Raw genomic sequence first — 7094 nt, 5'->3', positions numbered from 1 at the left:
TAATATATATAGATTATACTAAATGTGGGTTAATCTGTTTGGTGAGCGTTTAATGAGATCTCAAGCTTAATCTCCTCCTTCTTTGCGAGTAGGGAGGGTGACATTCTGACGCGTTTACTTCCGGTGATGACGTCATTATCTTTTGTTAAAAAAGATGCATATAATATGCTTATGATGTACTATATTGACATAAGATGTCATATTCCAAATATCACATGGATGCACTGCTGATTCCAAAAGATCAGGTAAATGGATCAGTGCACGCTAGGGGCTTATTTGTAATGTTCTAAAAATCACGTAAATATACCAAGTAATCCTGAGTTCATATTTTCGTCCTTAATGTCCTCATGGCAGTAATTGCAAAACCTCTTAAAGTCAGTGGAATGCTGAGACTGATACTACACTCATGTTGAAATAATGATTGCCTAATCACTAACCGTGTTAAGATTTTTATGTTTTAATTTCGAAAAGTTGCTGAATTAGTTTATGATTTAATCATTATTTATTTCATGTATATTTTTAACAGTGGGGTCGGTGATATCAAGTCAGTCCCGGAAATGGCTGCAACCATTTATGTTTTAGATACTACTTTATTTAATGTATATTTTAACAGTGGGATGGAGGATAAGAAGTCAGTCCCGGAAATGGATGAAACCATTTAAGTTTTAGACATTACTTTATTTAATGTATATTTTTAACAGTGGGGTCGGTGATATCAAGTCAGTTCCGGAAATGGCTGCAACCATTTATGTTTTAGATACTACTTTATTTAATGTATATTTTAACAGTGGGATGGAGGATAAGATGTCAGTCCCAGAAATGGCTGAAAGAGTTTACGATTTAAACATTACTTTATTTCATGTAAATTTTTAAGAGTGGGTAGGGGATATGAATTCAGTCCCAGATATGGCTGAAACAGATTACGATTTAAACATTACTTTATTTCAAGTATATTTTAACCGTGGGGTGGCGGACATGAAGTTAGTCAACGGATTGGATGAGATAAGTGCAATGATATACGACCAGAATACCTAGCGTCATTCGAGATAGAATGAGATAGGTGAAAGATGTATACTAGCAGAATACGTGGCATCAGCCGGGATTGGATAAGATAGGGGGAACTTATATACTATGAGAATACCCAGGATTGATTGATGTGTTTGTAATGAAATAATCAGCCCAGGCAATATATTCAAATTATTATTTTAGTAAGGGAGGGGGGCGAAAATGTGGGTTTAAATTTTGAAAAATGATTGTCAAATTTATAATATATCCAAGAATTATGAAAAGTGATGAAATATGAGTTAATTGATTGATGTGTTTGTAATTAAATAATCAGCCCAGGCAATATATCAAAGTTATTATTTTAGGAAGAAGGGTTATAATGTGGGTTAAATAGTGAAAATTTATTGTCGACATTAGTAACATATTAAAGAATTATGAAAAATGATAAAATGTGAGTTACTTGATTAGAATGTTTGTAATGAAATAATCAGCCCAGACAATATATAAAATTTATTATTTTACTAGGGGCGATACTGTGGGTTAAATAGTGAAAAATTATTGTCGAAATTAGTAACATATCCAAGAATTATGGAAAATGATGAGATGTGAGGTAATTGATTGGTGTGTTTGTAATGAAATAATCAGCTCATTGTAATATATCAAAGTTATTATTTTAGTAATGGGGAGGGGATACAGTTTTAACAAATGGGCTAGAATAGTATGATGATCTCTTCATTCATGCTGAACACCCACAGAATACCCAGCAGCAATATGTTACTAATGAAAGATGCCACTGTGGAATTTCCACAGGTTCCGCTAATAATAATAATAATAATAATAATAATAAATGGTCATTATTTCTTATAACAAATTTAAAATCCAAAAATATTGTAGTTTAATCAACTTCTCCACAGCTATAATAACATAAAGTGATGGTTATAAGTTTGGAAGCTTATTGAGACAATATGACGCCTCCACTACCACAAACAACAAGTAGCGCAACAACAAAGATAAATAAAACTAATAGCTCTATTAGTTATACCACCACTACCGCCTCATCATGCATTACTTAAACTCTAGCTCAATTTACCAACATCTACAAAAGCAGAGCAACCCCGGTCCAATTTGATATAGTTCCTAGTTAATAGCATTCAATGATATATTCCAAAACGAATGTGAAATAATTAAACATACTCGAAGCTGTTTCCATAAAAATCTTAACATTTTATGACAATTGGTAAAAAAGAACGTATATTTTCAAACCAATAAAATATACCCAAATTTGCTTACATTTATATATACAGTGCCATCTGGTCCAGCTTTAGTTTTGCTGCTTTAGGATAATTATTTTAGGGCTTTTCTTTTATTTGGTTGTCTCTCCTACGGATTTGCTCGGCCAATAAAATATATATATATATATATATATATATATATATATATATATATATATATATATATATAGTCAAATTGAATATTTAAATCCTCATATCTTAGTTTCTATTGGACGAAACTACATGAAAATATGAAGAATTTCTATTAATACTATTCTATGGTATATATTCTATGACAATAGGTAAAAATGACCTGTATTTTCAAACCGATAAAATCTGCCCAACTTTGCCTATATTTGTATGTAGAGTGTCATGCCAGGCCAGCTTCAGTGTTACAGCTTCGGAATGAATATTGCGTAGGGTTTTTTTGCATGGTTGTCTCCCTCTGTGATTTTGCCAGGCTATTATTGCTATCGATAGACCTGTTTCGTCGTATCACAGCTGTTCTGTGTAGCTAAACGCGGCGTTGTAAACTGAGATTCAGACATGACTTACGAATTATATTTTTTTTACGAAAAGAGCTCAATTCTTTACTCGGCAAAATCTTAAGAAAGTTTCCGTCATTCTAGTAATTGTGCGAGCAACCGGATTAATGATTTTTTTTTCCAAAACTACCGGGCAAATATACCCGGTGAACCAAGTTCAAGAAAGGTACAAAAAATTACAGTTAAGGAGACGGTTAGAATCTTAAACGATCTTTCGGTTGAAATGTATTGGGTAGTGGGTAATATATAGAATCAGTTAGGATGCCCTTACAAAGTTTGGAAAAATTATAGCAAATCTCTCTCTCTCTCTCTCTCTCTATATATATATATATATATATATATATATATGTATATGTCTATATCTATGTGTATGTATATGTGTGTATATATATACGTATATATATGTGTGTATATATGTGTGTATATATATGTGTATATATATATGTATATATATATATATATATATATATATATATATATATATATAAAGATGTTCCTTTGTGATGATATAAAAATCAATAGTTTTACCAAATATTTGTGTCATTTCAATGTAATTGTATAAATCTGGCTTCCGTTGTTGACAACAGGTTCGATACCTGCGGCAGATGTCTACTTTTCGTTATTTTAATAGAATGATCGATTTATAAATTTTGTTCATCCTTTAGTTTCTTTTAACAAGTATTCCATCTCCTCTCTTCGCCTTTTTACAACGAAGGCTTTTTCTTCTGTTTATAATTCTTTATTTCTACATCTCACTCGATCGCACCATCTCAGTATCTCTCATTTTATCATCCTCATAGATAGATTTCTCTCTCTCTCTCTCTTTCTCTCTCTCCACAACTGTAGTTCCTTATGAATCTCCCTTTTCTCCTCTTTTTCACTATTTCTCTTTCTCTCTCTCTCTCTCTCATGTACGCTGTTTATCTTTTACTATCAAGCCTATTTCTCTTAAGTGAATCATACCACCGCTCCCTTACTATCTCACCTTCACCCTCTCGGGTTTCCTTGAAGACATGCTTTTCTTCAGTTTATCCCTATCTTCTATTGCTGTCCTATTTGATGTCCTTAGTTCCTCTCCCTCTCTCACAGTTTCTAAGTATCTCCTCTATATTTCTATAAAAGTGAGAATGTGTGTGTAAACAATTCTCAACCTATATACTCCACGAATTTTTAATATATAAACAAGAAAATTCGTATATACAGTATTTAGACATGTGGCAAACTTTTTAATTGGTTTTCATTCGGAAATGAGCAGCTGCTAAGGGGTCAAAATTGAAAAATTGGTACTTGAGTGGCATTAGTTTTTATCTGTTAGTCAACTGTTTCACGATTGCGCATGCACGAATCATTCACATGAAAGCATCCTAATGTAATGAATAAGTAGTTTTAAAACACTTTTTTTTAAAGAGCGTGGCAAGCTAGTTTAATGGTTTTGGTGCTTGACTCATAGTTTTTGGTTTGATTTTCGAGTATTTTTTACGTACAAGAAGTGAACTGTTTAGCAAAAATATAACACTTGCCTGCACATGTCTTAGTTTCTTAACGTGCCTTTTTTTACTTCATTTTTTAAAGTAGTTTAACGTTATGTTTAATACCGGACAACGCCGGGTACATCTGCTAGTTATCTATGTTTTCCCGTTCTCCTCTGATATTCGTGTTTTTATCTTGCATGTTTGTTCTCTTCCTTTTTATCCCCTTTTCCCTTTCTCCTCCTTTGCTTTCCCCCTTGTCTTTACTTTCTTTCTCACCCCCCCCCATTTCAATTTTCACCCTCCTCCTCGCATACTATTTTTCTTTCCCTCCCACTCTTATATATCGATCACCTTCTCATCCTTATTTTTCTCCCTCACAATCTCTCTCTTTCCTTTTCCCTCTTGCATTTGGTCATCAGACTAACCATCTCCAGACCATTGTCGCACCTGACCATCCACCTTCTCTCTGAATCCTTCCCCCAGTCTCCACTTCCTCTACGCACCCTGATGTTACTTAATTGCCCCCCGGGCACTGTCCAGGATATTAAGGCTTGAGTGAATAAATCTCCCCTTTCCATCCTCAGCCCAAACGCAGACACAGGCGTCTGACCAGAACGAGGTAGATGACAGCCAGTACAAAATACGCAGTCTCCCTGTTAGATTACTAGCACCAGACCGAAAAAAAGAACCATTGAAATTCCACGTTTTCAAATCACAGAGCAACGATGGTCAGCTGCTGGTGGGGAGAAAGGGGTAAAAGTGTGAAGGAAAGGCCGGATGATGAAATGTGATAAAAAGATGAATATAGTCATCGAAATATTAAGCACAAATCACTTTTTCATAATTGATGAAATTGAGAGTGATCGTTAATTGGTGATTGCCATCAAAAACTAATCATCTCTTCTTTCTTTCACGATTATCAATCAGAAATCAAAATGATACATACCAACTCTTTCGATGACTATGTTGCGCTATCTCCGTTTAGACCTGATTGCGCGCTAGGATGATTATTCTCATGGCGGTTTTGTCGAGCCTTGCCACTTCCTTGCTGACTAGTACAAAAGTTTTTTTGCTGTGAAGGGCATACGTGCTCTTGCTATCCTGATTGGTTTTCAACAGAGCATACTTTTCTATATGTATTGCCTTCATCTAACTCCATCTAACCTTGTATCGTAACCCTCAAGAATATCAGAGAAATTACACTTTGCACAAGGCGTCCATCTCTTATTTGGTTTCGTGTACAATTATTATATGGCTTTTGAAAAAAGATTTAAGAACAGTATTTTCTACTATTCTTTCGGTCTTTCCCAGTGTAATGTGGAATCGTAAGAAAGAAATATAATAAAATAAGAGGTTATAAAATACTTATCATGATAATGAGATAATTAACGCTTTTTTGTATTGTATTTTGAGGTAGTTTTTACTGATTGGCTTTAACACACGTGTGTATGTATTTGCCTGTTTTAATGTAATTTTAATTATTCTTCTATATAATTGTTTTTCGTAATATATATATATATATATATATATATATATATATATATATATATATATATATATATATATACTAGCATGGGTGTCCGGTGTTGCCCGGGTGTGAGGTGCATGCTGAGCAAAAAACAACAAAAAGAAAAACGGCCAATTTTTTAAACGTTTACCCCTATTATGACCCATTAACATTTATTGTTTAGGGCTCTAATCAAGTTATTAAGTTAGATCCATGTCAAAGGAACCTATATCTAAAATTTCAAGTGTTCAGACCCAAAATTATTGGAGGCGGTTGGTAGACTTCTCAAAGGTCAAATCGTTGAACTTTGACCCCTTAACAGCCAAATTTCTGGTCGAAAACCGATACCATAGATTTTTCCAAATCTCAGTACCCTGTATATCAAATTTCGAGTCTGTAGACTAAAAATTGGCAGAGTTATTGCGTAGGGAAATGTACACAGACAGATACATAGACACGTTCGGTTTTATAGATATATAGATAGATAGATTTGTTTAACAAAAATATATACGTATACATAAATATATATGGAAACAATTTTGTGTTTACTATAAAGTTTTACGCAAATATTATGCAAGTATAAATCATGTAGAATATCTGCATGAATACAATTACACGTAATAGTTAACTAAAGATGATTATCCCATTAAAAAACCGAAGCAACTAATAGGGAATTGATTAATATGAATGTTTAAAAGAATATGCAAATTAGCTAGATCGTTTGCTAGTGAATGCAATTCCACAACCAAGATTTTAGAAAATTGTATTTTCTTGTTAAATAAATAAAAAAGAGGGTTTTTAATATAAAAAGAAAACCGAATTTATAGGAGTGTATCTCTCTCTCTCTCTCTCTCTCTCTCTCTCTCTATATATATATATATATATATATATATATATTATGAGTTAAGTTAAATGTATCGATAATATAAATTTAAAATAGTAATAGATATTAAAAAGTGCACAAACCGTATTAGTAAGAGGCTACGCGGATAAATAAATGTTTCGTTCGGATTCTAAAAGCTTTAGAACACTGACAAGACGTGCCTAGATCCGCATAAATTCTTCCTCATGCACACACACATACACACACAGACATAAGAGTATACTTGAAAATTTCAAGTATTATATATATAATTATTTAATCCTTTAACACGTGACCATGATCTCGCGCATGGCATTCGATACTCGGATATACTTTTCAAAACTATAAACTTACACACATTTTAAAGGTTAACAGACATAACTGCCTGATGAGGACTGGGCGATTCAGTTTAAAGTGCTCGCGAAATAATGG

The sequence above is a fragment of the Euprymna scolopes genome, chromosome 2, assembly GCF_053919585.1.
Source record: "Euprymna scolopes isolate OS-2025 chromosome 2, ASM5391958v1, whole genome shotgun sequence".
Classification (NCBI taxonomy): Eukaryota; Metazoa; Mollusca; class Cephalopoda; order Sepiida; family Sepiolidae; genus Euprymna; species Euprymna scolopes.
The sequence above is the reverse complement of the archived record's forward strand: the minus strand, read 5'-3'. Positions refer to the sequence as shown.